The sequence below is a fragment of the Acomys russatus genome, chromosome 22 (genome assembly GCF_903995435.1).
Source record: "Acomys russatus chromosome 22, mAcoRus1.1, whole genome shotgun sequence".
In the NCBI taxonomy this organism is placed as follows: domain Eukaryota; kingdom Metazoa; phylum Chordata; class Mammalia; order Rodentia; family Muridae; genus Acomys; species Acomys russatus.
This window is the reverse complement of record NC_067158.1, coordinates 52,761,401-52,789,033: the sequence shown is the minus strand read 5'-3', so window position 1 is coordinate 52,789,033 and position 27,633 is coordinate 52,761,401. Positions and strand designations below refer to the sequence as shown.

The 27,633-nt window shown below is 46.0% G+C and overlaps 1 pseudogene; it reads right to left on the bottom strand.

Annotated features, from left to right (window-relative positions):
* Positions 1 to 17,034: 17,034 nt before the first annotated feature.
* On the bottom strand, positions 17,035 to 18,000 carry LOC127205931 (mitochondrial carrier homolog 2-like; annotated as a pseudogene).
* Positions 18,001 to 27,633: the final 9,633 nt, after the last annotated feature.

Sequence of the window (27,633 nt, the reverse complement as noted above, 5' to 3'; positions counted from 1 at the left end):
TCTCTGGCTAGAGAGATGTGTCTCCTGACAGCTCCACCACAGAAGCAGCAGTAAATATGTGTCCACACATGACCGGGATTGGAGCTTCTGACCAATACAGCCTCATGTTGCCTGCGTTTCTTTTTTGTTTTTTGTTTTGTTTTGTTTTTTAATATAGCCTGTATTTCTAAGAGAGACTGGGGAGCAGATACAGATGGAAGAAGGTAATATACCCAGTTAAATTGAGCCATGAGTGATGAATTCTTCCAACAACACATGTATAGAACATTATTAATGTGCTAGGTAAGGAACAAGGGACAGGCGGGCACGGTGGCACACCTTTAATCCCATCACTTTGGAGGCAGAGGCAGGTGAATCTCTGAGTTCAAGGCCTGCCTGGTCTACAAAGCAAGCCTAGGACAGCCAGGACTACTAAAGAAACCCTGTCTCAGGAAGGGGGGAAAAGGAACAAGGGTCAGAGCAGTTTCTTCAAGGAAGAAAGAATAAAACTTTCCAAGTGTCCCTGGGGTAGACTATAGCCTCTTCCTGCCCTCATTCCCACCCCACTGGCTTGGGATATGACTATATAGAATGCTTTGGTGCACTATGATGGCTGATCTCAGTTCTCAGCTTGATGAGCTCTGCAGTCACCAGGGCGATGGGCCTCTAGGCAGTCCTGTGGGGATTATCTTGTCTAGGTTAGCTGAGGTGGGAAGACACATCCCCTCTGGGCGGCTCCATTCCCTGGGCTGGGATCTTGGACTGTATGCAAAGGAGAAAATGAACTGAAAACAATTGTCCATCGCTCTCTGATTCCTGCTTGTGTGTGAGATGGTGACCGACTGCTTCAAGCTCATGCTGTCTTGACTGTCACACCATGGTCAAATAGACCCCTGGGCCCTTTCTCCCTTAAGTTGCTTGTCATGGTATCTTATCACAGCAAGACATTAAGATGCCCACAGTATATGGGTAGAAATAACAATATGCCAGTTTCAGGTGAATCCTTGAAGAGGTGTGGCAAATATTAGCCAGCTTCCTTGACCTTGCCAACACGAGAATACTGCTCACCAATGGGGCACCCCTTAAGCCTGGGTCTCTAAATAAGAAGCTACGCAGGCATAGCCTTGAGTTGCAGAACACAACCCGCACCGCTGACAGGCACGTGAACAAATAGTATCTATTTGTCACGGAAGGCCACTAGAGTTTTGCGCTTGTTCGTTACAGAGATTGTCACAACAAGAGCTGACTGACCCATTCCCACACAGAGCCCCCTACTGAACCTATCCTTGGATGCTAATAAGGTTTTAGTGCCTAATAGAGAACACTTGCTCATAAGAGGCTCTCCTCACTCTGAATAAACAGTGCATCACACACAAGGATGCTTTTTGAATTGAATTATTATTCCTGTATGCCATCTATTTCTCTGATCCACCTGAGATATTTTTCTGGACTGCTGGTTGAGTGGAGGGAGCTGTCCGAACAGAACTTAATTAATCCGTATGTCACATACTGTGCCTGCAGAAATCCCAGATTCGAATGGTCTTAACCTAAACTGGTTCTTAGGGCAAGCCTTCGTGTACACACGGTTGGAAATGGTAAATTAGTTTAGTGTCTATAACCCAAGGCCAAATCAGGAAGACTCCCTGTGACTACCAATCCCTCAGCTCCCAACTCCTTTCTGGAGCCCTCTGGTACACTGAGGAAGGTCAATTGTCAGCTTTCTGGTTCTTCCCACGTATCATGCACCGGGAACCACAGGAGCTAAGGCAGATTCTACCAACTCGCTACACTGCCACCTCCTCGAAAAGTAAACAGGAAGGTGTCCTGGGAGGTGGCTCTGTAACAGAGCACTTGCCTAAGCTTGCATAAGTCCCTGGTTCCATCACTAACACTGGGGGCTTGAGGGGACAACAAAGGTAACACAGAGAGGTGCCAAGGGTTAGCCAGAGGTGAGCTGGAGAGAAAAAAAAACAAAAAACAAAAAAAGCCTGCATCCGGCAGAGATGGAGAATGTGGGTGACATTTCAAAAAGCAGGAGAAATGGTGCAGAGGTTGGGCTGGGGGAGTATGACAAGTGGAGGGGAGCTACAGAAGAAAGGACAGGCGAGGACCCGTGTGGACAAGCTCTGATGCTGGCTGCTGCATGCTATCGGGAAGTGGCTGGAGTTCTTTACATGCATGTCCTTGAACTCCTCCATGTCCATGTCCACAAACTCTCCTACATCTACACCCATGAACTTCCTCATCCACGGTCACAAACTCTATCCTGTTCATATTCACAAATTATTACTCTATCCGTGTTCACAAATCTGCACTCAGGCATGAAAAAAATCCATCCCAGCCAAGTTCATGAACCCTGTCCCATCACTTGGCCCATGATCTGAAGCTGTCTGAAAATGTAGTCATAAAAGCGTCTACCTAACCCGAATCACTCCAAAGTAAAAGCTACCGGTGGGAAGTGTCTATGACAACAAGATGGTTGCTGTGATGGCAAACAAAAGAGAGAGAACTCAGAAACAGCCTGAGGGCTCGGAGGAAAGAACTGCTCAGCAAACCCACGGCTGCCGCCATTTCATGCAGAAGACTTGTTCCTCCCCAGATCTGGCTGCAGAAGTAGAGGAACAGCACAATGGCCGATCTTGAGTCTTGCCTCCAGGAAGGAGCTCCCCATAGCTGCTTAGAGAAGCCAGGGCCCTGCATGCCACACCCTCCACCTCACTTCTACTTCTTGACGAGGCTGCACCTGGCCTCTGGCCTCACCTGCCCCACCCGGTTACACCCATGATTCCAACAGCAGCCAGCAAACACAGCACTATCAGCAATAACAAAACAAAAGGAAGAAATTCAAGTTGAGCCAGGTTCCAGCTGTACTGAACTCCTGCAGTGCTGTCTGCTGCCTCCAGCCTTCTGCTTCCCAAAGCTCAGCTGAAGGATCAGATCATATCTGACTTCTCACGGGGCCAGAAGGGTACCTTGTCTTTTCTGGGTCTGTGCCCGGCACCCCTGGCCTCTATGGCAAAACAAGTCCAAGAGTGACTGCAGCTTGAAGCTCGGAACGGTGCAGTCTTCCATTAGGCTCACACGGCTAGGGATAGATAGAGTGGTTAACTACCTGATTAGAGCAAGGCCTTTCCTGGAGGGCCTGGTTTATATGCCATGAATCGACCTAATTTCCAAAGCATACCTTCTTTTGGTTGGTGCCCGTCTGGTGGATCCACCCCAGGCTGGGATGTGGCAGGCTGTAGGTTTGCTGTCTTCTACATCAGCTGAAACGGAACGCTAGGTCTGGGGTATACAGAATTATCCAGACTTGCTTTGCAATCCCTTCTCCGGGGTCACACATGCTAGGCCAGGGAAAAGCCTTCCTTAAAGCCAGGGCAGGAGCCAAGGCACAGCATTCAACAGGCATGGAGACCCAGAGACCAGCAGACGGGCCTGGCATGCTTCTAAGCATCCACGCAGAGCCTAGCAGTGATGGGGAGAGACAGGAGCCATTTCTGGACCAAAACCCAGAGAGAACACTGGCTGGAGGCTGGTGGGAATTCGGGAATAAGTATCAAAATGTCACTTTTTTCAGGACTGTTTTTTCCCCCTAGTTCTTTAGGGAATACAGTACACAACTCTTTCAGATTTTTCTAAGAAAGAAAAGCAGCCCTCAGCTACCACTGAACAAAGGCCACCATCTACTGGGTTCAGGAGCCCATCCTGGAGCCCATCAGAGAGATACATGACAAAGTGTGACTCAAACAGTCTGCTTTATTGTCACCCTGACCCTGGGTCAGAAGCCAGAGATAAGTGTGACTCCAGGCTCCTCCTGCCTCAGGGCCTGAGGAACAGTGAGTGAGCCCGGACCCATCCCGCCTCACACTGACTGGCCATTCTGGTTCATCAAGATGAAATTGTTTCTCGTTGGCAGCCACACCCAGTGCCCCGGCTGAAGGAGCAGGTAGGCAGCACCCAGCCTGCTCTGACCCTTGCACAAAGGGTCCAGAGCCATTCTGAGCTCATGTCTGCAGCTCTAGCCAAAAAGCAAGACTTCCAGGGACCCCCCAGGTTGTTCTCACAGAGGCTTCCAGCCCCCTCTCCTTTCCTGTCTTCTGAAGACCAGCCTACAAGCAAGCCGCACATTCGATTCCAGCGTCACTCACCCACACAGATTAAGGCAAATTCAGCTGAAATGGCAAGGTTCCGGAAGGCTTTAGGACTTGTTGAGAAACAGGTTGATAACTGTTCCTCCTCCCCCCGCCCCCACTCCCTCTTTTCTTTTTTTAACCTCTGCTTGCATTCAGACTCTAAAGAAATCAGCCCCCATTAAATTAAAGGTTGTTTTCTCAGACAAGCCTGATGTTCATTAACATAAGATGAGAGGTTTAAGCAAGTACTGAAGTAATTAGGCGGGGACTAGCTGTACGGGCCTTATTATAATCAGCATCCAGGCCCACCTGCCACCCCTCTCTTCCTCTCCTATCCAGCAGGCAGGAAGGCCCCAAGCCACGCCACTCACATGCCTGCCCGTGATCTCATGCTTAAGAACTTGAGATCAATGTTGGAATGCTTAATTTGTCAAGTAAATAGGAAAGGAATTGGTGTTTGTGAATTTGGGTGAACCAAATGCTCTTCAATTAACATTTTCTATAACACTGATTTAGAGGCAGGCCGGGAATATTTGTCTTTCTTTTCATACCAGTCTTTCTTGTGACTGCTTCATTAACAAGTAGGGGTCTAAAATCAACTGAAGTGCTGCTGGTGGGGTATGGAGCGTGGGGCATGGGGTGTGGGGTGTGGCATGTGGGTGACCCTGCCCTGGGGAACATATATTGGAATAAGCAAAACCAGAGGACACGCTGTACTGCTATGCAAGCTCTTCCTGAGAGCATTCATGTGCTCTCAGAAGTGGGCAGATCGCAGACATGGACCCGACGTTTAACTGTCATGTTCCAAGAGGGTTCTTGGTTGGAGACCTTGCTGGTTGAAAAATGTAAATAAAGATCATTCTGTGAAGACCCCAGAGCCTAGAGGACAGGTGCCGTTTACTGAGGTCTACTTTTGCTCGTTGTCCCTTTCACCAGTTCAGCCTTACTTAATGTATCCCTGACAATTTCGTGGGGGTGGGGGGGGGTGTGATGTGTCTCTACACACAGGCAGTTAATCCCTTGTTCTGGCCACGCTGTTTATCTACTAAGTGTCCCACACTGAGAGGCTTTCTGTTTTGAGATAGTCACGGGGACACAGTCCAACATCTTTCAGTGATATGAGAAATAGACCCTCAGAGGTATGCCTTGATTAGGAGACAGTGACCTGGAGGTCGATGGTGAGAAGGAAAGTGGTAGTGGATACGCTCAAAATACATTTTACACATGTATACAATTCTCAAAGAGTAAATGCTTTAAAAATCCAAATTTTTATAAATTATAAAATATAATTACTGAAATTTTGTTTTAAAAATTATAAAAGATTCGAGGTGACAGTGCACAGACATAGACAGAACAAAAAGGAAGGACGAAATTGGAATCATTTTAGAATTTTGTAATTTTAGCTGTGTTTTGTGCAGAGAGTTACGTAGCCTTGCATGATTAAGCCAATATCTGAATGCACACTGCAAGCATGTCATTGTTTTGTTTTGTTTTTGGAGACAGGGTTTCTCTGTGTAACAGCTCTGGGTGTCCTGGACTCCCTTTGTAGACCAGGTGGCCTCGAACTCACAGAGATCCACCAGCCTCTGCCTCCCAAGAGCTGGGATGACAGGTGTACACCCACCACACCAGGCCCTTAATTTTTGATTATAAGGCTTAACTATCTGTTCTGATTTAAAAGAGAAATGTCCCACACAGGATCATGTATTTGAACACTTGATCTCTAGTTACTGGCACTTTTGGGCAAGGGTACAGAATTTTTAGGAGATGCGGCTTTGCTAAAGGAGGTAGCAAGCCCTCCCTCCTCCCCAGGGGGAGGGGGCCATTGAGGGTTTTCCTCATCTTTACTTCCTGCTTGTTCTGTATGCTTTGTGTGTGTGACTAAGATGCTATCTCTTGATTGTCTGCTCTGGCTGCCATGTGCCATGCACCCCACACTATTATGGTCTCTCATCCTCTGGAGCCATAACCTAAAACAAACTCTTTCCTCTATAAATTGCTTTTTGTTGTGACATTTCATCACAGCAACAGAAATGTAACTAATACAACATACACAGGATTTAAAGGTGACTCTCAGCAATAATCTTCAGGGTGTTTACAAGTTGTTAGCTGTGGTTGTTGTTGAGTTCGGTAGTTTATTGGGTTTTTGTTTTGTTTTGTTTTGTTTTTGAAACAGGGTCTCTCTGTGTAAACCTTGGCTGTCCTGGACTCACTTTGTAGACCAGGCTGGCCTCGAACTCACAGCAATCTGCCTGCCTCTGTATCCGGAGTGCTAGGATTAAAGGTGTGTGCCACCACGCCTGGCTTGGTAGTTTAAAGAACATGAGAATTCAAGCAATTTGAAACACAAATGGGAGTTCTTTGTTTGTTTGTTTTTTGAGACAGGGTTTCTCTGTATAGTCTTGGCTATCCTGGAACTTGCTCTGTAGACCAGGCTGGTCTCAAACTCACAATAATCCACCTGCATCTGCCTCCCAAGTGCTGGGATTAAAGGCATGCACCAACACTGCCTGGTTTAAATGGAAGTTGTTAAGCCAGTGGCAGATGACTGTCATGAGAACGTTGAATCTTCTCTGGGACAGTCAGACCAGACGTGAGCTGCTTGACTGGAGTGTGTAGGCATCAGCTCAGGAATATTCGGTTATTAATATGTCTGTTATTCGCCTGGTCATTGTCATCTCGAAGCCTTACTGCCTCCACCTGCTAACCTGGGCTCAGTCCTGAAAGCCTCCAGCCTTCATACAATCGAAATCTAGGCCTAGAATGTTTTCAACTCTGAGACTCACTGGTGAATAAGCTCGCCCTTTCTAGCGGTTTTTTTTTTTTTTTTTTTGCTCTAGCTGGCTGTTTCAACTTAGCTGTTCTAGCAGGGCGTGGTGGTGCACGCCTTTAGTCCCAGCACTTGGGAGGCAGAGGCAGGTGGATCGCTGTGTGTTCAAGGCCAGTCTGGTCTACAAAGAGAGTCCAGGACAGGCAAGGCTACACAGAGAAACCCTGTTTCGGAAAAAAAAAAAATCAACTTAGCTGTTCTGGCTCAAACTCCTCTCCAAGCTGCCTGATTCAAATTGGCTCCTCTCAGCTTCTGACTGAATTGCTCGGCTTGGCTTCTAGCAATCTGTTCTAATCTTTTGGCTTTTCGTTATTCTTTGCCTTCAACTGCCTCTGCTGACCTACCCTGAACCCAACCTGGACCAAACTCCAACCTTGATGCTTCCTTCTTCAAACTAACTTTAATCTTCTTGTTTGGGATTGATTAAAGGTGTATGCTAAGGGCGTGTCTATATTGCAGCCAGAGGTATTAAAGGTGTGTGTTAAGGGCATGTCTGTATTCCAGGCAGAGTACCCACGTTGCTGAATTAAAATTCCTCTACAGTCAGCAGTTTATGTAAGATGTGTGTCTGACCACGCTAAGGTACAGGATGGCTACTCACAGTGATGGGTGGGTGTATAGGATGGATACTCACTGTGGGAAGTTGGGACAGGTTAATGGGATTTCACACATACAGATGCATCAGTGGTATGATTTACTTACCCGCTGTGGAAAATACAAGCCCACAAACTAATGACCCTATCTACTCTATATAGGAAATGAACAAAAATAGTCAGCTGTTGATTGCAGCTAGTAGAGGAAGGGGCACGGTGAATTGGTCACGCACCTATGGTCCTTGCTTTTTCATTCATTTCTTAGGCTATCACAGCTGCCACCAGAGTCAGCTAGTATGCAATGTGCACACATAAGGTTGAGGAGAGGCCAGCAAGAGGGTAGGAGACACGGGGTCACAAAGAAGCCTGGTGCCCTGGGTAACAGGTTCCTGAAAGTCCTTTTGCATATGGCAACTTTGAAGGGCTGAAAAGCGAGCATTCTAGAAAGAAGAGTGCAGACTATAAAGCAGGACATGGGCTGGGGAGCAGGGCCAGTGTGTTTCAGAAACAGCGAAGGTCGGAGTGGCAGAAAACAAGACCATGAAGGGAGAACGAGTAAAGCCTGCAAGGCACTAGAAGACCTTTCTGGTCGAACTGAAGGATGTAGGAAAGCCCTGGAAGGTTTTGAGCAGAGAATTGTGTGACTTGCCTGACCTTTCCTTACCTTCATTTTGAATACTGAGGAGAGACTGTTCAGATCAGAAGTAGTGACGGGCACTGGGGATTGAGGCAGCTGCTGCCGCTGCCCAACTGTGTGAACAAAAGAGAGCAAAGGCTAAAAGCAGGCTAGCAGTGGCTGAGGTGACGGGAAGGGAGTAGCTTGATTCAGAATCTCGTCAGAAGTACAGTGGGTGAATAGGGAGTAGCGTTTGGAAGAAAGGCAAGTGTGAGGTGACAGCTAGCTAACGTGAACACGTGGAGGTTGGATCTGGCGTTTGCTGAGGTAGGCCATCAGGAGAGAAGCAAGTGGTGTCCTGAACAAGGACAAGGGTGTGGTGTGGCATGGATAACGTGTAAGAAGCACACCAGGCATCCACGGGGAGATGCTAAGGCAGCTGAGGTGAAGTTCCAGGGACAGGGAGAAACACGATGAACACCTGAGATGCCACTTCTGGAGAAGCTGCAGGTGCCTGGCTACAAATCCAGGAAGCTGGAGAGGGAGCACTCAACTCCAGGGGCCTAGAAAGCACCAGAACGTTGTGCCAAGATTAGTCTTCGTTTTGTTTTGTTTGAGACAGGGTTTCTCTGTATAGCCTTGGCCTGGACTCACTTTGTAGATTGGGCTGGCCTCGAACTCACAGAGATCCGCCTGCCTCTGCCCCTGCACCCCCCGCTCCCCCCCCCCCCCCCCCCCGGTGCTGGGATTACAGGCATGGGCCACCGTGCCTGGCTCGTGCCAAGGTTATTCTTGAGATTGGAAGTTTACTGATGTCTGCGCCACGAGTTTTGAGTCTTCCCTGAGACCTGCCGCTCACTCTCCGAGTCCTCCCCTTCGGATGTCTAGTCTATGCCGGTGCCACCGCCTCATCTTAGAAGAAGCTTGTGGTTTATTTGGGTCATCGGGGTCACAGCTAGAAAGGGATTTCCCGACTCCTCCTCTGTATTTAGACCTTTGAGATGCCTCTAGGACAGGGCTTGAGGCTATGGAAGGACTCAGTGCACTTAAAAGGAAAGAAGAGCCTTGGAGAGGCAGGGGCAGAGACAGAACGCTACAGAATCAACATTGGTTCCTCCAAGTCATTTTTAGCCATCTGTTCCCTCAGTGTGACCAATTTAGGAAACAGACTTTAGGCTGTGATTAGGCTGGGGTGGGGGTGGGGGTGGGGGGGTGGAGCCCCCATGAAAGGGGTTAGAGTCCTTATTATCCTCTTCTTTTCCCAGTTCTTTTTTTTTTTTTTTCCTTTCTTATTTTATATGCATTGGTGTTTTGCTTGTATATTCATCTGTGTAAGGGTGCCGGATCCCCTGGAACTGGAGTTACACACAGTTGTGAGCTACCATGTGGGTGCTGGGAACTGAACCCTGGTCCTCTGGAAGAACAGCCAGTGCTCTTAACCTTTGAGCCATCTCCCCAGCCCTCCCATTTCTTTTTGTGTATGTCTTGTGTGCCTGTATATGTGTGTGCATATTTGTTTGTGTGGGGGGCACACATGTGTGAGTATGTGTTCACACATAAAAGTGTATACATGCAAACGCTCTAGGTTGATGTTTGGAAATTATCCTCAATTGCTCTTCTAGCTCATTCGCTGGGGGTGGGGTGGGGTGGGGGTGGGGTGGGGTGGGGTGGGAGTTGGGGTGGGGTGGGCTGGGGGGTGGGGTGGGGGTGGGGTGGGGTGGGGAACTGTCTCTCTGCCAAGCCCAGAGGTTACAGCTGTGACTAGTCTCTCTAGCCAGCTTGCTCAAGGGATCCTCTCTCTCTACTTTCTAAAGCTAGAATTACAGCTAGCCACACACACACACAGAAACCCAGCATTTACATCTGGAGATCAGAACTGATTCTCATTTCCCAGCAAACCACATGGTGGCTCACAACCATCTATACTGGGATCTGATGCCCTCTTCTGTCACGCAGGTGTACATGCAGATAGAACACTCATAGACACAAAATACAGACATAAGTAAGGTTTTTTTTGTTTGTTTTGTTTTTTGGAGATAGGGTTTTTCTGTGTAGCCTTGGCTGTCCTGGACTCCCTTTGTAGACCAGGCTGGCCTCAAACTCACAGCGATCCACCGGCCTCTGCCTCCCCGGTGCAAAGAAGTTTTTGTTGTTGTTGTTGTTGTTGTTATAATGTAATGAAAGGAAATTCTTAAAGCAGCCCACCCTACACAGTCCCTGTGCACAGAACTAATCTGACAGCAATAACACATAGACTCAGAGAATATGATATAATGTGAGTCTTCAGGCCCATTCTCCCCTCCTACGGCATCAGAACCAGTCTGAGCAAGTTTCAAAGAAGGCAGTGGGTGGGTGGGGTTGGTTTCAACCTTGTTTCTGGCAGGATGAAGAATGCCAATGATCAGCTTGCATTTTCTTGCTCAAATCTGAGCTGGTTCTAAACAAGACTTCTAGAAACTTCTCTGCCTGCATTAAGTACAGAACGAGGTCAGAGAGTAATAACATACAGATAGTAGTGTCTGTAAGAAAAGGAGACATTTTAAGTTGACCCTGGTGGCATCTATCTGCAATCCCAGAAGCCAAAAGGTTAAAACAGGAGGGTCCTGGCTTAACTCTGGTCTGGGCTACATAGGGAGACCCTGTGGAAGAGAAAAGCGAAGTGAGAAGAGGAAAAGGAGGAGGAGGGGCAGAAGGGGGAGGAGGGAAAGAGAAAGAAAATGCCTAAACTCTCGGGTAGTGCAAAGCATCCTATACTGGATCCAAATTGCATCCTGCTGAGCCTGCAACCACCCAGACCTTGCACAAACAAGGGAACTGTTATATCAAACACTGAAAGGCCCAGGAAAAGCCTCTCTAAGGACCGAAGGAAGCTGCCAGAGCCTCTCCCTCACACCAGAGGAGAGCAAGCAGGGCCTCAATGCTCGGCTGCTGACAGAGCTCTCCTGATCCCTCGGTTTTCTCACTATCAACCCACACAACAGCCATTGGACCTCCACCACCCAAATAAACACAGGGCTCAATTATGTGTCTAATAGTTAACACGGGGTATAAATGCCATGGGTCACATGGGTTAATTCAGAAAGAAAACAAATGCAATCATGCCATTAATCATTGACTGGCAATCTTAACTCCCACGATAGGCTGAACACTGGGACTTTCTTCACAAGAACAGTCATAAAAGAGGGTGGCCCCTGTGGGGCTCCTGGCAGCTCTCTAATCAGAGGAGATTTCAGGGGCCATGGGTTTCCCACTGGCAATTAAGCTTCAGGGGCTAAATCAACGCACAGACCTGGCATATTTCCCTAAGCCCTATACTCAATAATTCTATAGATTGGAAGTACACTACACAAAGGCAGCTGATTCTTGCTGCTGCAAAGCAAGGGCACGGAAGTTCACATTCCCCTTGGCAGGCCGAGGCAGGGCACCTTGGCAACGTGGTGGAGTCTGGTTTCAATTCCCCACATCTGCGCCCCAAGGACTGTGTTCTCCAGGGGAATGGTTGGCAGCAGGAAGGCCCCTCTGTGATTGATTTATTAATTCCAATATCTTACTTACAACTTTACAGACAAAACCAGTTCCATGGAAGTGACTCAAATCTCCTATAGCTTGACATCTTGTTGACCTTGTAAACCTCAACCCTAAAGCACTTAGCTTTTGGTCCTTATGTGAAGAAATAGGTTGGCTGTAGACACTGGAGGCGGGGGAGAGGGGATTGGGGCAGAAATAGTGGCTGTGCTTTTAAAACAGCAAAACAAAACAAACAAACCCTGAACTAAAATTGCATTTATCTCCAGACCTCAAAACAGATGGGAAGGGCTGCCTTGTAAAAAGAGGAGAGGAGAGGGCTGGGGAGATGGCTCAGCCTTTAGAGGCTAGGCTCACCACCAAACAGAAGGGGCTGGGCACGTAGCTCGGTTTGTAGAGTGCGTCCCCAGCACCCATTAAGTTCTGGGTTTGGTTCCCCGAACCTCAGAAATGAGGCACCGTGGCCCACGCCTGTTATCTGAGCAGTTGGTAGAGGTAGAAGGGTCTGGAGTTCAAAGTCATCCTTCGCTCTACGACAAATCTGAGGCCTACCAAGTAGGGGAGAGGGTCGGGCTACACCCCAAGGTGTAGCATAGTCCCAAGCACTGACTAGTTGAGGAGCCAAGCACGCAAAGTCTGGGCATTTTGGCTGTCCATTTCCAACAGAGTAAAATCTTCCTGCCACAAGTAAACATTCCAACACAAGCATTGCTTACAGGTGCACACACAGACTCTGCTTCAGGTAGAAGGTGGGAGCCTGCTCCAGAAAGGTGTCACACACACACACACACACACACACACACACACACACACACACACACACACACACAAATTTCAAACATTTGCTAAGAAAGAACATTCCATGTGCCAGACCATGAACTCAAAACTTCCAAACAAACCTGTAAACTAAACACAGCATTTTTGGTTTTTATTTGGTTGGTTGGTTTGGGTTTTTGGTTTGTTTGGGTTTTTTTGTTTTGTTTTGTTTGTTTGTTTTTGTTTTTGAGATGGGGTTTCTCTGTGTAACAGCTCTAGCTGTCCTGGAACTCACTCTGTAGACTAAGATGGCCTAGAACTCAAAGAGATCTGCCTGACTCTGCCTTCCAAGTGTTGGGATTAAAGGCGTGCACCACCACCACCCGGCAACACAAAGCTTTTTATACTCCTACATTCAGGAGAAGAGCTAATCACAGAGAACCGAAGTGACTTCAGTAAAGTTGTCACATGGCTGCTAAGGTTGACAGAAATGAGGCTAGAACCTAGCTGTGACTCTGCAGTCACTCCTGCACCTCTCCCAGACTTCTATAGTCTGTCTGTCCACATAGAGTATCTTTTCAGTTTATCAGGCTGAGATGGCTTTTCAGACGCGTCCGTTTGAATTCACTTTTCCTCTTGAAATATTTCTTGACTCCACTAAGGAAAAAAAAAAAAAAGTGATAAAGCTTCCTAAATCTCTTTAGTAACTGAGCATCCCAACAGATGGGAGAAATCTCAGGTGCTGCTGGGTTTGGGAGGCAGTGGGTTTTTTGAAGAACGATCTTCATTCATAGCAATAGTGAATCATCTACCATATTTCCCTGTCTTCCCCTTGTCTCCCCAATAGCAACATCTTCTGTGAGAGTGGGGCCTGTTATCACAAGTAATAAGCCTAGAGTGACGCTTGGTTACCCTCCAAAGTCCAGAGTTCACAGTTGGCAACTTTGGTGATGTTCAGTTGTGGGTGTGGACAAATATGCACTGTCACATATCTGAGAGTTGGCACCATAGATCATAGGCACCACAAACAGCACTCCTTAATCCGGGGCAAGCTAAAAGAGCCTCCTGGGGGATGCCAGGAGCACACAGCCCTGCGAGACAGTGGCCCATTTCCAGAGGTCTCAGTTTCTTGTCTGGCTTCCTTTCCAACTCTTCCTTTAAGTGTTGGCTTCTGCCATCGAAAGCCCATAGGGTCAGAGAGATGGCCTAGTGGCTGAAATGTTTGCTGTGCAAGCGTGACGACATGAGTTCAGGTCCCAGGAACCTGTGTGTTCTATTTTCATTGTGTTGCTATAATTAAACGCCCATCAGAAGCAACTTGGGGAAGAAAGGGTTTGCTTCCCTTGTACTTCCAGGTCACAATCCACTATTGCGGGAAACTCAGGGAAGGAACATGAGGCAAGCGCCAGGGGAAAGCACTGTTGGCTGGGTCTCTTTCTGGCCCACTCATTGGCTCATTCTTTTTTTTTTTCCAAGACAGGGTTTCTCTGTGTAACAGCTCTGGCTGTCCTGGAACTTCCCCTGTAGGCCAGGCTGGCCGTGAACTCACAGAGATCCACCTGCCTCTGCCTCCCAAGTGCTGGAATTAAAGGCCTCTGCCACCACCACCCAGCCTCATTGGTTCATTCTTAGCTAGCTCTACTATATAGCCCAGGAACACATACCCAGGTGATGGCAATGCTCACATTACCATGGGGCCTCCTATACCAACTAAGACAATCAAGAAAATCCCTCACAGACATGCTCACCCACAGGCCAACCTTATAAATACTCTCAATTGAGACTCTTTCCCGCCTCCCCAGGTGGTTCTAGGCTAAGTCAAATTGAGTTAATATTAATATGACCTCTACTCCTTGTCAACTGACACACAAGCTCATCATTTTAAGCCATAACCTTTCATTTTTTGTCACCATGATCTCATTAATATTAAAGCATGAAACAGTCCAACTTTTTTTTTTTTTGAGACAGGGTTTCTCTGTATAGCCCTTGGCTGTCCTGGACTCACTCTGTAGACCAAGCTGGCCTCGAACTCACAATGATCCGCACACCTCTGCCTCCCGAGTGCTGGGATTAAAGGCATGCGCCACCACCGCCCTGCCAAAGTCCAACTTTTAAAAGTTCCAAAACATTTACAAGCTTCAATATGTCAAAAGTACAAGATATAACTAAAAACTCAAAATGTCTTAATTGTGAGTTCTTATAAAATCAAAAATAAATTGCATACTTTTTCATTCCAAAAGGTAAGAACCAGAGCATATGGATAATCATATCAAAGCAACACCAAAATCCACCACTATAAATCCAAACCCTGTATTACAGCTCGATGGCCATGATTTTGGACTCACTCATGATCCTCTGGACTCCAAAGGGCTTTGGCAGCCCCAGTTCCCCAACTCTGCTCTCCACAGCGCACCTAGCTTGTCTTATATGCTCAGGTTTGCTACGCTCCGCATCCCCCCCCCCCCCATGGGAAATCGCCCAGACTCCGGCATCTGCAAGTCTAAAGTCTCCACTGCAGGCCGAACATTCACCAATGGCTTCTCCTAGCTCTTTTTAGGGACTCTGACCCAGTGACATGGTACCAAGCCACAGCCCCTCTCTATGACCTCATCAGCCTTACATCTTTCATGCCTTAAAAATAAGTACCGTATAGACGACGCACACGTTGTCAAGTTTGCTGCCCGTCTGAGAAGCAGCTTGTGTGGCCTTGAAGAAACACTTTCCAGATCTCTTGCTGTTCACAACTGGTTCTTCAGCACAGCTGACCAGCAACCACAAACACTTTAAAAACGTGTCGCACGAGTGCCCACTTCTTAATCAACTCCTTGCTCCTCTCTGAAGCCTCACAAGTCTCTAGCGTTACTAGCTTCCAAGCTCTCACAAGAAATGGCCCATTAAGCTCTGCTCGAAGCTGATATGTGAGCTCTCAGGTGCTGCTCCAGCCAACATGCCTGCTGCTTGCTGTTGTGCCACGCTGCCATGATGGACAACAACCTCTGAAACTATAAGCCAAATTAAACCTTTTCTTTTATGGATTGTTTTGGTCATGCTGTTTTATCATGGCAATAGAAAAATAAGAAATACAGACGTTGGTTTAGTACTAGAAAGTGGATTATTGACTTGAAGAACATGACCATATGGGTTTGTATGTGTGTCTGTTGTTTTTTGTTTGTTTGTTTGTTCTTGATGTGGAAGAGTTTGGACTTTTGTTGTTTTAAATGACAATCCCAAACATTCTATTTTACCAATAAAGACTCAGGAGACAGAGGCTGGGGTGAAAACCTGCTAGCTCAGAGAGGCAGAGAAAGCACCCAGCTGACCTTCCTACTCAGCTCACATCCCAATGGAAAAGGCCCAAAAGGCTCACTAGCTCAGCTGACAGGCCAGGAGGGAAAGGCCAAAAAACCCAAGGCCAAAGCCTTCCTAGCTCAAAGTCCAAAAACCCACAGCACAAGGAGCCCAAGAACTCAAAAGCTAAATAGCTAAAAGCTAAAAGCCCACGAGCTCCTTCTACTTCTACTACACGCTGTCTTAAATACCCCTCAACTCAAAGTCCCTCCTACTCTTTAATCCCTGTCAGCTGGTTTCTTGCTCTGCTTCTTGACCAAAGAAAGGAAGAAAGGAAGGAAGGAAGGAAGGAAGGAAGGAAGGAAGGAAGGGGAGGGGGAGCTGGCCGCAGTGGTGCATGCCTGTAATTCCAGCACTCGGGAGGCAGAGGCAGGCAGATCTCTGTGAGTTCAAGGCCAACCTGGTCTACAAAGCAAGTCCAGGACAGCCAAGGCTACACAGAGAGACCCTGTCTTGAAAATAAATAAACAAACAAAGTAGAAGGGGGTTAGAAGAAGAAGTGCTTGATGTGAATGAGAAGAGGTATATAAAAGAGAGTGGGGCCAGGGCTGGAGAAATGGTTCAGTGGTTAAGAGCATCTTCTGATCATGCAGAACCTGAGTTCCGTTGCCGGCACCCACTCCAAGTGGCTCACAACCACCTATGACTCCAGCATCAGGGAGTCTGATGCCTCCTTCTAACCTCCATGGGCACCTGCACTCATGTGTACCTGCATGCATGTGTGTGTGCACACATACACTCAGTTGCACTCAAGCACAATTAAAAGTTTAAAAAGTTTTTCTTTCTTTTTTTAAAAGTTTTATTTATTTATTATGTATACAGTGCTCTGCCTGCATGAATGACAGAATAGGGCAGTAGATCACATCATAGATGGTTGTAAGCCACTATGTGGTTGCTGGGAATTGAACTCAGGACCTCTGGAAGAACAGTCAGTGCTCTCAACCTCTGAGCCATCTCTTCATCCCTTTTTTTGTTTTGTTTTGTTTTTCTTTTTTCTTTTTTTTTTCCAAGACAGGGTTTCTTTGTGTAGTCTTGGCTGTCCTGGACTCACTTTGTAGACCAGGCTGGCCTCGAACTCACAGCGATCTGCCTGCCTCTGCCTGGGATTATAGGCATGTGCCACCACGCCCAGCTTCTTTTTTCTTTTTTCCTTTTCCCAAGATTAAATGATTATTTAAAAAGCATGCCACGCTATATAGAAATCAACATCCTCTCCCATAATTCTGTGCATTAGGACTATAGAAACGTCACTGTCCCTGCCCCAACATCTTCAAATTAACATTCTCAGGTCACAACAGTAAGTCTTCCCAAAGGGGACCTTCTGGAAAAACAAGCTGCTTCCTCGGCTCATATTTCCTGATTTTTGTAGCATGGACCACCAATCTATCTAAGAAGTATATATTTCAGAGTAAGGAGGAGACACACCAGCAAGCCCACAGTTGTTGACAGCCAAAAGATGAGACACAAGCACAAAGTGCTTGTCTGCCAGTGTCAACATGCTGGCAAAGAACCCTGTGACAGCTTGGGAATAACTTTTCATTTCAACCACGGTAGAGATCCCATCGCCCAGTGCATGGGGATTGATGAGATAAACCAGTGAATTACAGAGCCACAATGAAATGATGTCACCTAGGAGGTGAGGAATTAGACCCACACACAAAAAAAAAAAAAAAAAAAAAAAAAAAAAAAAAAAAAAAACTACGATACCTTCTTCCCGGTAGATGGTTAATATGGAGCCACACAGTCAACAGTACTTAGACTCTCTACCAATAAACTGTACTGTGGACCTCAGAGTGATCACATGGAAGGGGTGTGTAATGAGGGTATCAGCAGACAGGGCAATCTTCTCTTGGGTTGTCGCTTTGGTAACTCGGTCGAAGGAGGGTGAGCCTTCCTTTTGTACATTTACAGGTCCTCACTCCTCAGGTTTCTCACACTCCTGGTCATACTGTAAAACTTTACCATGGACCACAGTTCCACAGATTCCTGGACACAGTCTTGGAGTTAAGCCTGTGAGCAAGCCACGCTCCCCATCGAGGCTTGCAATGTGCTGAGCATAGCAAGAGAGGCCAGGAAGCTGACACACTTGTCACCTAAACATATTACATCCTATTGTTGGAGGAAGAGGCTCATACCCACCTGGATGAGCACGTACATGAACGTCTGGGACAGGACGGTGAGACCGGAGCTCAGGAGCGCCTCACTGGCCACGTCTGCCATGATGGGACCTGTGGATGCCTTTTTCTTTCTTTCTTTTTTTTTTTTTTCTCCTTTTTTGGTTTTTTGAGACAGGGTTTCTCTGTGTAGCCCTGGCTCTGGCTGTCCTGGAACTCTCTTTGTAGACCAGGCTGGTCTCAAATTCACAGAGCTCTGCCTGCCTCTCTGCCTCCCAAGTGCTGGGATTAAAGGCTTGTATCACCACATCTGGCTTGTTTTTGTTTTCAACACAGGGTTTTTTTGTTTTGTTTTGTTTTTGGGGTGTGTGTGTGTGTGTGTGTGTGTGTGTGTGTGTGTGTGTGTGTGTGTGTAGCCCTGGCTGTTTGTAGACCAGGCTGGCCTTGAACTCACAGAGATCAACCTGCCTCTCCCTCACAAGTGCTGAGATTAAAGGCGTGCGTCACCATGCCTGGCAAAAATAAATCTTAAAGAGACAATAGTGAGGGCTAGAGAGATGGCTCAGTGGTTAAGAGCACTGGCTATTATTCCAGAGGTACTGAGTTCAATTTCTGGCCACCACACGGTGGCTCACAACCATCTACAATGTGGTCTGATGCCCTCTTCTGGAATACAAGTGTACATGCAGATAGAGCACTCAGAGTCATAAAATAAATAAATCAATCTTTTTTTTTTTTAAAGAAAGAGACAATAGTGGGAGAATATGATTGTGTGTGTGTGTGTGTGTGTGTGTGTGTGTGTGTTTAGTTTTTCAAGACAGGGTCTCTCTGTGTAGCCTTGGCTGTCCTAGACTCAATTTGTAGACCCGGCTGGCCTCGAACTCACAGCAATCCGCCTGCCTCTGCCTCCCGAGTGCTGGGATTAAAGGTGTGCGCCACCATGCCATAACATAAATGATAAGCCAAATATTAGTGTTTATAATATAAAAAGAAAATCATTGAATTTGTCAAAGAGAGAGAGAGAAAGAATGAGAAGAAAGGCTTATAAAATATAACAAAGAGAAGAAATAGAGAGTTCAGCAGAGAGCTCATCCAAACAGCAACATTTTAATGATGACCAGGAAATATAAATTTGTACCACCACAAGATTATCACCTGACTCCTGTTACATGCCCAAAACAAAACAAAACAAAACAACAAACCATTAAAACTGAAATTATCAAGTGATCAGAGATGTCACCACAGAGGGGACCTTCATACACTATGGCCTTTGTGAAGAATAGGCTGCCCATGCTATTAAAACTCAGTCAGGGTCATCTACCCTTCTTCCTTCTAGTCCACTCTGGAGAACCGTCCTATATAAACATTAACATCAATTGCTGGAAATGGAGCATTTACAAAGATATGTACAGTAGCCTCATGTGTAAAGACAAAACGTGAAACAACAATCATGGCTAAATAAATTCTGTTTCTCCATACGCCATACCCGACCAAAGAAAGATATTTCTATTGCCATTGGAAGAATGAAGTAGCCAGGCATGATGGCACGCAGCTGTAATCCCAGCATTCGGGCAGGCAGAGGCAAGCGGATCTCTGTGAGTTCGAGGCCAGCCTGGCCTACAAAGTGAGTTCAGGACAGCAAGGGCTATTACACATAAAGAAACCCTGTATAGAAAAATAAATAAATAAATGAACAAATAGGAATGAAGTAGAGCTTTATCAGTTGGCTTTGAGAGACTTCCGTGAAGCACTGTTGAATGAGACGTACAAGTGTGTATTAAATGAGCCTATTCTTGTGGGGTTAATAATGATGCATTCGTATAGGTCCACAGCCATGGAGAAAACTTTGTCAGAATACAGTATATAGGTTATAAACCTGACAGACCCATAACCAACAATAGGAGAGAGGGAGAAAGGAAGGCACAAAGCAACAAGGAAGATAAGGCTATGGGATGGATATATTAATATCTATGAAAAATCATACATGAACATTTTCTCTGTGAAGTAACTAATTTTCACTATTTACATTGGAGAGAACGGAAACGATGGACACTGAACATTTTGTCTCATTGTCAGGGAGAAATCAGACCCATAAAGCTGGAGCAGGATGTGACCTATGACCTCTGTGTGTGTATGGTGTGGTGACATCAGAGCATCTCTGCTCCTCAGGGTGCACGTAGTGAGTTTTTTATTCCCACCGTTCCCTCTACCTTTTTCCTCTCCGTGAAAGCCTCTCTTCAGTGTGAGCAGATATGTAAACCTGGAAGGTCACTAAGGAACTATCAACACTAGCAACAAGGAGTCCTTAAGGTTTAGAGGCACCTTCTGGAGTCTGAAAAGCCACTTTAAGAAGACAAGACATGAGACAGGGCGGTGGTGGCACACACCTTTAATCCCAGCACTTGGGAGGCAGAGGTAGGTGGATCTCCGTGAGTTCAAAGCCAGCCTGGTCTACAAAGTAAGTACAGGGCAGCCAGGGTTGTTACACAGAGGAAGCTTGTCTCAAAAAAGCAAGAAGAAGAAGAAGAAGAAGAAGAAGAAGAAGAAGAAGAAGAAGAAGAAGAAGAAGAAGAAGAAGAAGAAATGCCTAGAAGGAAAATGTAGGCAAGATATGAAAAGAAAAACAAGGAGAGAGAAAGCCAGAGTGACTGCTGTCTCTTGCAACACAGTAGAACAAGAAAACCAGAGCACCTCTCCTACCATCAATAAGAATTTTCAAAAACTGTCTCTGTAATACACCAAGCTAGAGAGAAAGGAAGGCCTCTCCTTAGGCTGAACATAGAAGAGTGCGAGCTCAGCCAGCTAAGCCACTTTGCTCTTGGAGCGTGACATACCTTGGTGTCACCGAACGTCTGTTTTGACAAGAGCTTTAAAGCTAGGTCTTGGCCAACATAGACAGAATTTGGAATGCCCTGCCCAGATCTGAGACCTCAGTGACCAGCACTGTCAGCATTAGGGGAAACTATAAATAAACTAACACCAAAGAAGAGGAAATAATATCAGGGAAAAAATTAATAAATGTAAATACACACATACAATTGACAGGATGCATAAATTTCAAGTTACTCTTTGAAGTCATGTAGGCGGACAAACCTCTGGCAATCCCAATCAAAAGAGAAAAAGAGCAATAGTGTTTTCAGAACTGCGTTGTGTGTAAATGGAGTAACTAGAGCTACAGTTAGGTGACTATTAGAAAGATGGGGTGTGGGGTTTTAGGCTCCCGACTCCCCACCTTTCCTTTGTACATGATCTTCCCCTCAGTGCTCTCTGCATCTCTGTATCTATGTTTCCTTGCCCTAAAAAAGCCTTTCTTCGCTGGCAAAACAGAAAATATAAGTTGCTATAAATAGATTTATGTCTACCAATTTGAAAGAAGAAAGAAAGCTTCATAGGAGGTCTAAAATACTAAAACATTAGCCAGAAGAAAAGGAGAAAATTTGCAATTTTGTATGAGATTCTAAAAACTAAACCTATCATTTAAAATCATCTAACAAAGTAAATATATTATCTCAGTCTCAGATAAATCTTCTACGCAGTAGAAAAACAGATAGCTTTTCCCATTGTAGAAAGCTGGACTACACACGTGAAACCAAGGCCACTTTGGGAATCCCACATCTGGTACTGCACCAGCACTGTGCCTCCCTGCCCACCGCCAAGTTCCCTTCCCGCCAAGAGGCTCACGGACTCTAACCCTCTGGAGCTATGAGCCCAAATAAAACATTCCTTTTATAAACTGCTTTGGTCATGGTGTTGTATCATAATAGAAAAGTTACTAATGTCCAAGGCATTTGCACATAACATGACGTTCTTGGGAAACACATATAAATGGCCCAAAGACTGCTTAGTATTGTAGGAAAACTAAACAGTAATGTGCTGGCTGGTCTTATGGCAATGCGACCCACAAACTAGATTTATCAGCAAGGAGGGAACCTCAGTTGAGAACACTTCTCCATAAGAAAGCTGTAGGGTGCTTTCGTAATTAGTTGTTGATGGGGGAAGGCCCAGCCCATTGTGGGTGGGGCCATCGCTGGGTTTGTGGTCCTGGCTTCTATAAGAAAGTATACCTAGCAAGCCATGAGGTGCAAGCCAGTCAGCAGCACCCTTCCAGGCATCAGCTCCTGCCCCTGGATACCAGAGCTCTTTGAGTTTCTGTCCTGACTTCCTTTGGTGACGAACAGAGATCTGCAAGTATAAGCCAAGTAGGACCCTTTTCCTCCCCAACTTGCTTTTTGCTCATAGTGTTTTGTCACAGCAATAGAAACCCTAAAACATTGTAGGCTCACCAAAAAAAAAAAAAAAAAAAAAAAAAAAAAAAAAAAATTACAAGATGCTGTTAAAATGTCACATATTATTTCCCAGCCACAATGAGCACATCATGTGGCAGCCTCGTTTAAGGGACCAGGTTGCCCCTGTTCCTCGCTTTACTTCCAGCCCCCCACATGCCGCCTTGCTGACATTTGAAAGCTCCACGAAGGCTCCTTCCACTAAGTGAGGAACCAGAGCCCCGTTCTGGCCACACACAGCACACTGCTTCTGCTGTCAATTTCCACTAGCGGTTTCTAGGAAGAAACAAGAAGAAGCACCTTTTGTGCAAAATAAGACCTCTTTTCCAGTCACTGGTGCTGTAGGGCCAAGATACTTCTAGCAACCCACCAGGGGAAAATAGGCAGAAGAGATGTTTTGGCCGTGGTGGCATCATGAGCTGCACATGAGAGGACACACACAAAAATCTCGCTTGTCGGGTTTTAGGGCCACTATCTCACACCACTGGGCCATCTCCAAAGCGCCCTTCTAAAACAAAACGTGCCCTTCTTCTGCCACGTTGCAGCTTTTACCCTCCACTTTTAAATACTTGCAGACTTCTAAGATTTAAATCCAAGCCCACAGTTTCTTAGTTCTGACGCTCAACTCAAGACAAAGGAAAATTTCCTGTAGTGACCAGGTTCCCAAATTCAGGGAAACATTGAGATTTCTGATAGTTCAAGTTCTGGGACAGCGTGAGTTTCCTTCCTCTTTCTTGCTCTTTGAGTTCCTTTATCTGAATCCTTTATCTGAATGATTGTTAAAAGGTTGAAAGCAAAACCACTCCTGCCTGTCTTCTAGAATTTGGATGTTAAGTATCTCCTCTCAAAGTCAGATAGCAGTGGATCTCAACCTTCCTTGCACTGTGATGCTGCTATTTTGTAACTGTGACTCAGAGTGTAAATATATCTGTGTCTTCCGGTGGTCTTAGGCCACGCCTGTGAAAGGGTCATTTGGTCACGGCCCGCAGGTTGGGAACCACTGTGTTAAAGACTTTGTCCCCAACTTGGTAATGTTGAGAAATAGTGAAAGCTTTAAGGGGTATTACCTTGTGTGTGGGACTCTGGTTATTGTGGGTCTTGAAGAGGAACACAGGGCCTATGTTACTCTGTTTGTGTCCTGACCATGGGGTGGGTGTCTTTGCTCCTGTCATACCCCCACAATGATGTGCTACCTCATCACAGTCCCAAAGTAGTTGGGCCAATCAGTCACAGATGAAAACCTCCCAAACTGTAAGCGGAAACAAGCCTTTCCCTCTATGAGTTTCTATTATATCAGGGAGTTGCCTCAGCAGTAGAAAGTAACTCACACACCTTCTCACTCCAGCCCCACCTTTGTATTCCCTCTGTGGCTCTGGTTTTCCAGAGTCCTCTCAAATGCCCAGCATCTCTGGGATGACCATCTAGAACACACCAGACTAGAGTCAGCTGTCATCATGCAATGGTCTCTCTTCTGGGTGTGGAGGAAGGAGGCTAGAAAGGAAAGGACTAGGTTGGATATATAGCGATGTAGCTTATCCTTGGCAAAATACAGTCCCCACCCACTCAGCCCGCCAGTGGGACTCAGTTTCCTTAACAGCAAAGGAAACATCAGTCTGTAGGACAGATTTTTGAGCCAGGCAGAGCCAGGGTAAAACTGATTGTTCATCTTCATCGTCAGTTTGACTGGATTTAGGATCACCAAGGAGATCTCTAGGTGTGTCTGTGTCTTTTTAGAGAGGTTTAACTGTGAGGAGAAGACCCACCCTAAACAGGGGTAGCAGCATCCTTGGGCTAGAGTCTCAGATTAAATTTAAAAAGGGAAAAATATAGTGTGTTTGTATATGAAATTCTCAAAGAAAAATTCCTCTTTAAGGGAGGAAGGGACAAAGTACGTTGTATGTTGAGTACCAGAGATCATCTCTGTTTCCCAAGGATTCAATATGACCAGCTACCTCACACTCCCGCCACACCTTCCTCACCATGGTGACCGTGTCTTTTTAAACTGTGAGCGCAAACTAACACTTCTTTCTTCAAATTGCTTTTCTCGGATGTTTTGTCACAACAATAAAGGAACTAATTGTTGTAGTTTGATTTCTGCTCCTGTAATGAAACACTCTGACCAAAATTAACTTAGGGCAGAAAAGAGCTAATTTCATGTTAGCGGTCACACAGACCATCCCCCAGGAAGGTCAGGCCAAGAGCTCAGGGCATGTACTTGAGGCAGAAACCATGGAGGAATACTGCTTGCTGGCTGGTTTTCTGGTCTGCTCACAGGCTCAGGCTCAGCTCACTGTCTCGTGCAGCCCAGGGCCTCTACCTTCAGGAAGGTGGTTTGGCCTCGTCTATATTAATTAGCAATCAAGATAAATGCCTGTCAGCCAGGCTGATTTCTACAGTTCTTCAACTGATGTTCTTTCTTATCTAAGTTGTGTCAAGCTGGCAACAAAACTAGTCAGCCAACTAATATACTGACTATAAACTCTTCTAGAAGTGCCTGGCTTCCAGTTAAACCCAGCCATTCCGCTATTGAGGAAAAGTGGGCTGTACTCTGCTAACGCTTCTAAAATTCCAAGACGGTCCTCCTATTTGTACCATTATTTGGATTCTCTTGATTCTGTTATTATTAGCTCAAAGTTTTGCAAACCATTGCTGTCTTTTTTGTTTTGTTTTGTTTTGTTTTTGTGAGACCCCTACATGACATATGGCTCTAAGTACATGCTTGTCTGGTATGTTGCCTGGAACTTTCTATAGTTCTCAATCTTGTTCATGTCCTCAGACTTCCTGAAACAGTTACCATCAAGTCAAAAAAAGAAAAAACCTACCACAACATGTGCTAAAACAGCAACCAGTAAGAGGAAGCAAAGGAGAAAGAAACCCTGATTGAGCCTAAGTAACCCTCAGCTGAACTGGTACTGGGCTAGCCAAGCACAGCCTCTTCACCATCCACAGCCTTCCTCTTTCCAGCACAGGCTGACCTTGGGAAAGAGCCCAGGGACTTCCTAGCCTTTCCTGGCAGGCTGCTCACTGGGAGGGGCAGCTACGGGTTTCTGCACCACTTGCTTTTTGCTTCCACAACCTATGCTTTTACAAACAGACCCTAACCGCTCTGAAGTCAGCCCTGGTCTGGATCTCCATAACAGGCTACTGTATTGTTTTCATTTCCTGTGCTTTTAGCTGCCTTGTCATAATATTATCCTATATTCACCATGCCGCTAGTCCATGGGCCAGAGTGATATACAGAGTGATATACGGCATCAGCCAAAATTGTTTCACGCAACTTTAATCATGACCACACTGAAGGGGCTCGGCGGAAGCTATTTAAGAAGTTGGGAGACTAGGACTGGAGAAATGGTGAAGCAGTTAAGATAGCAATTTCTTTTCCAGGGGACCCAGGCTTGGTTCCCAGCATCCACATGGTGACCTACACCATCTGTAACTCCAGTTCCAGGGAACCCAACTCCTTTGTTTGGCCTCTGTGGGCACATACACGAGGGCAAAGTAGCCCCCCGCCCTGAGACATAAAACAATAATTTTTAAGAATGTTTAGAAAAGAAGGTTGGGAATAAACGTCACATGGATGCAAGACATGGCCCTTGGCAGGCCACATGGTTTCCATACAGGGAAGTCCATGTTAAACATGACTTGGAAGAAGCCGATGTGTCCAGCCAGGAGGCAGGTGTGTACCACTCAGGGATAATAAAGGCGCATATGGCATGATGAGCCTATTTTACTTAAATCTCTGAAGTCAATTAATTCAGCAAATTTGTGGCCATAAGCCTGGTCCATCCTAGACTCCTTCCCTCTTTCGTGGCTACGCTGTCCACACTGCTGTTCCACACAATTACCAAACAATCCTAGTCCCAGCTGCTGTCACAGACCCACAGCCTGACTGGCACTCAGTACATACAGCACAGGACAACTCGATAGTCCATTTACCTAAGAGCACTCTGAATATGAGATGTGGAAGGTACTAGAAGCAACGGAAATTGCTAATGGAGACTGTGAAGCCATGAGGTATTGAGAGACAATCTTACATCCAAAACGTTAAAGACTGGACAACATTATGGATTTATTTGTACGTGTACTTTTTAAAAGCTATTTTATTGGGTTCTGATATCTACCAGCCTTCTCCACCCCAATCCCTTCTAACACCTCAACACTAGGCAGGCAAGAAAAAAGGTTAGAGGGGAAAAGGGATGTTGACCTCTTTGGACGGCTTCCTGCTGATTAGGGGCATCAGGTTCCTAAGGGCGAATCCAATATTCTCCAAACCTCAGCATACCAGCAATAGCAAATTCAGCAACTGGGGACCAGCACAGGGACCAAAGCAACAGAGACCAGCAGTAGCCACCACAGGCTTTCTCAGGCCTCTCCCATTTATACCCTCTCCAGAGTCCCAAGAATTAAACTATCTGCAGCTGGGAAAAATCACACCCCTGCTAGAGCAAGAGACAATCATAGTTCATGGCTGTGGACAATCAGAAACAGCCTCATATCCCACACCTGGGGTTGAAACAAAACCGTATTCATATAACATAATCAGGTTTTGGTTTGGTTTGGTTTGGTTTTTTGAGACAGGATTTCTCTGTGTAGCCTTCCCTGTCCTGGACTCACTTTGTAGGCCTCAAACTCGCAGCAATCCACCTGCCTCTGCCTGCTGAGTGCTGGGATCAAAGGCATGCACCACCATGGCCGGCCCCATAATCAAGTATTTTAAAGAAACCAAAACTCTTGTAACCTCTATTGACCTTAAAATGTTAATATTTGGAGCTGGAGAGATGGCTCAGTGGATAAGAGCACTGCCTGTTCTTCCAGAGGTCCTGAGTTCAATCCCCAGCAGCCACTTGGTGGCTCACAGCCATCTATACTGGAATCTGATGCCGTCTTCTGGCCTGCAGGTGTATATCAGATGGAACACTCATACATAAAATAAATAAAATAAAATCTTTTTAAAAAACCGGGCGTGTTGGCTCACGCCTTTAATCTCAGGACTTGGGAGGCAGAGGCAGGCGTATTGATGTGAGTTCAAGGCCAGCCAGGTCTACAAAGCGAGTCCAGGAAAGCCAAGGCTACCCAGAGAAACCCTGTCTCAAAACAAAAAACAAAACAAAACAACAACAACAACAAAACAAAAAACAAACAAACAAAATATATTAAAAAGAAAAAAACATTGGCCAGGTGTGGTGCTACATGCCTTTAATCCCAGCACTCAGGAGGATCTCTGTAAGTTTGAGACCAGCCTGGTCTACAAAGCGAGTCCAGGACAGCCAAAACTACATAGAGAAATCCTGTCTCAAAAAACAAAAGAACAATAATATTTTAGCTGTTCAATTCTTTGGAGTACAAGGCCTCTCCAACTATTGACAATTTTAATGACTAAAATAACACTAATATTTTAAATTGTGTTTTATATTTTATACTGTATATGAGATTAAGCCCTCAGATATCCCCCACTG